The sequence below is a fragment of the Triticum dicoccoides genome, chromosome 4A (assembly GCF_002162155.2).
Source record: "Triticum dicoccoides isolate Atlit2015 ecotype Zavitan chromosome 4A, WEW_v2.0, whole genome shotgun sequence".
Lineage (NCBI taxonomy): Eukaryota > Viridiplantae > Streptophyta > Magnoliopsida > Poales > Poaceae > Triticum > Triticum dicoccoides.
In genome coordinates this window covers 13,595,589-13,599,225 of record NC_041386.1, presented here as the reverse complement: position 1 = coordinate 13,599,225, position 3,637 = coordinate 13,595,589, and the positions used below count along the sequence as shown (strand labels likewise).

The window sequence follows — 3,637 nt, the reverse complement described above, 5'->3', positions numbered from 1 at the left end:
TCAACATGGAGTTTCTTCATGCGCTTTACACCAATATGATCTAAACGGCAGTGCCACAAATAAGTTGCACTATCATTATTAAACTTATATCTTTTGGCTTCAATACTATGAATATGTGTATCACTACTATCAAGATTTAGTAAAAATAGACCACTCATCAAGGGTGCATGACCATAAAAGATATTACTCATATAAATAGAACAGCCATTATTCTTTGATTGAAATGAATAACCGCCTCGCATAAAACAAGATTCAGATATAATATTCATGCTTAACGCTGGCACCAAGTAACAATTATTCAGGTCTAAAACTAATCCCGAAGGTAGATGTAGAGGTAGCGTGCCGACGGCGATCACATCGACTTTGGAACCATTTCCCACGCGCACACTATTAGGAAAAAGCTTACCAGTAGCATTGGTTTTTTGCTACGAGTAGCGTAGGTACATGCGCTACTGTTACGCTGCTACAACTATTTTTTAGCAGTATTGCTTGTTTTGCCCAGCGCTACTGGTAAATGATGATAGCAATAGCGCTTGTTTTTTTGCCAATGCTACTTGTAAATGATGATAGTACTAGCGCGTCCATGATGCACCCACGCTACTAGCAACGAATTAGGATTTAAAAATAATATAAAAATCTACCTATTCCTGTTTAGACATACATTTCATAGTACTCACATACATGCATTTCATAATACATACATTTTATGCATACAGTCAATCATACATATCTGATATAGATAATTAATACATATATATACACAATATACGCCACGCCTATAGGTCATCGGCGTCGGCGCCTCCACAAGCCCGTGTTTGATGGTGTTGATGTCATCGTCATCGCCGCCGCTGCAGCATCGTGAGGATGTCATCTTTGTCACCGCCGCAGCCCCATGTCGATATCGACGTCATCGTCATCGTCGCCGCCGTAGCCCCGTGTCGATGTCGATATTGTTGTCGTCACCACCGCTGCCGCAGCCCCATGTCGATGTCGTCATCGCTGCCGCAACCCCATGTCAATATCATCGTCGTCGTCACCGCCGTACCTTCAAGTCCATGTGTTCCCTACTAGGAACTCACAAATTCTAGAATTAAACAATGAAGCAAGACCACTACTAGGAACTCACAAAGAGCCTGGAGCAGAGCACTAAGTAACAATAGTAGAAAAAAGCATATAGCAGCAGCATAGTATATATGAATTACAAGCAGTACCAAACAGACCAATCCTAGAAATTGGGGAAAACCCAACTTAAGAAGGATACAATTCTAGGCATGACCACAAGTGAAAGGAGATAAGGAATTCCAAGGCAGTACGAAATCTTATTATAGATTCTGAATACAAGCTTTTGAGGCAAATTGCAACAAGCAAACACTGTGCACCAAGTAAAAATAATTCCCAGGTCATTCGCAAGCAAGCAAGAAGGCATCGGCAACAACAGATGTATTACCAACATTGTACCCTTTACTGTCAGGTCATTTCAATTTAACTCTTGGTTGAAGATGTATTATTGTTGTAGTACTAGTAATCATCAGCAGTAACAACACTTGGTGTGTCAATATATAAGCATCAGAACCAACAATGATCTATCTAGCTACACAATGGTACTAGTATTACGGTCTATTTGACTAGCAGAAAAACAGAGTTGGTCTAAAACAGAACAGAGGGGAGTTTGTAGGTACCTGGGTTATAGGTAACCAGTTTGATCCTAAGAAGTTAAGAGGAGAGGAACTCCATGGGAAGCATCATGTTTATAATGACACTACCTGCACCAACTTTTCCCATGCTCTTTGGATGACTGATGAAGCACAAAGTTCTACCACAACACGACGCTCTCAAACAATTTCTGCAAAATATATTTGTTTAATCAGCAGGATCATCAGTGTTAGGTATCTCAAAGAATTTTTTAATGGTTTGAAATGACAATAATATGTAAACGTAAACTACTGGCGAATTTGACCCCATTGTAAAATTGACGGAGATGTCAGAAAGACACAATGTACATATAAATTTGTTTAATATTATATATGCTACTCTTTATAGTAGCAATGGTAGACACTTCTATAGGTGGATCATGCATATCACTAAAATAATAAAGCACATCATTCTGATAAGTAAAACTGAATGCATGACTATATAATATGCTCAATTTGGAGCATCGTTCCTTTTGTGATTTTCTCAAAATACCAAGGATTGTACATAGGATACTAACATTGGGGAGCCAAATACATCATTGGGTCTAACAAAAAGAGCTAGAAAATACGGAAAACTTGATGTTTCAGTGACTGGTACCGGCAAATATTATGAGTTCTTAGCTTATTACCTTTTTGTGCAATGGAGGCCAGATATTGGATCCCCTAGCAATGTTGAACTAAAAGCAAGCCTGCAAAAAAAGACACAAACATGGATAAATATTTCTAGACTTGTAGTAATATAAATCAGAACATCCCACTATTATTGCAAACCATGGAAGCACGACATCCTCTGACTTCAAGATTGCATTCCCATCTGTGACTAATTCCAGCAGCAAACATTGCAAACAGGGAAGATCACAGAATCTGAATTCATCCAATGAAAAGGATACAAATCAATAGAGTGTGGTGTTATGAGAACATGGCCTCTGCCAACAGTCACAGATTAACAAAAAAACCCACCAACAACAAAATCAGAGCATCACATTTTAGACTAGGCGTAACTAGGACCAGACCATAAGCTATACACTGCAGACAGTAAGCAGGCTGCGGTTGCCAACCGATCCATGGATACAACCAAAAATGGATGCCAAGATGGCAAGATGAAAATCACACGCGCCACTGCATCCGACTGAGCAAACCACCACCTCGCATCGAATCTAGCATCTGACTGAAGAAACCACCTCTGCCACACGAGAGGTGTCCGTCAGAAACCCTGCGCTCTGCTGCGCAGAAACCCCACCCCATGCACCACGGGCGGAACCAGACCAGATCGAACGCGCAATCGAAGCCAGCCAAGCCACTGCTATGCACGCACGCACGAGCGAGTGCAGCACCCCCTACCGCTACCAGATCGAGTCGAACTGGAGCACAATGTACAGATCAGGGAGACAGGGGATGGGCGCGTGTGTGCATACCTCAACGGTGGGGTTGCCGCGGCGGCTATTTGGTCGGGTCCTCAGGGTCGACGGCCTCCGCCGCCTGGCTAAGCGAGACCGAGGTCGAATCCTTGTCCTCCACCATGGCGTGTCCGCTCCCTCTCTCTAAGGTGGGACGGGATGGGGGAGGCGAGGTCGCGGAAGCGGCACGCGGTGGCGGGGGTGCGGGAGGAGGGGGAGGAGGCTCCTATCCCTTTGTGTGCTAGTATGGGTTGGGAGAGGAGAGGAGGTGGAAGGAGGCCCGCGATGGAGGGGATCTGGATCGGGGGTGGATGGAGTGCATGGAGTGGACGATTGGTGGCATAGCAGCAGCACGGTGTGTCCCACCTGCGCTACATCTATCCATCTAGTAGTAGCGTAGATTTTATACACCACGCTATTACTATTGTCTGTTGAGGAGGTATGGTGAAAATCATTTAGTAGCAGCGCAGGTTTTTTGTGCCCGTGCTACTACTATGTCGTACCAGTAGCGCGTTTGTTCTACCGTGCTACTACTAAGTAGTAATAGCG

General features: G+C 43.6%; 1 long non-coding RNA gene across 3 annotated transcripts; it reads right to left on the bottom strand.

Annotated features, from left to right (window-relative positions):
• Positions 1-682: 682 nt before the first annotated feature.
• Positions 683-3,381, bottom strand: LOC119288538. Of its 3 annotated transcripts, none has more exons than XR_005141212.1 (5): positions 3,107-3,381; positions 2,463-2,555; positions 2,321-2,380; positions 1,680-1,843; positions 683-1,067 (listed from the first exon to the last, which is right to left on the bottom strand). It is a non-coding gene; the product is annotated as an uncharacterized LOC119288538 (long non-coding RNA). The 3 variants fall into 3 exon arrangements; XR_005141211.1 differs by having other exon boundaries at positions 683-1,064; XR_005141213.1 differs by lacking the exon at positions 2,463-2,555 and having other exon boundaries at positions 683-1,064.
• Positions 3,382-3,637: the final 256 nt, after the last annotated feature.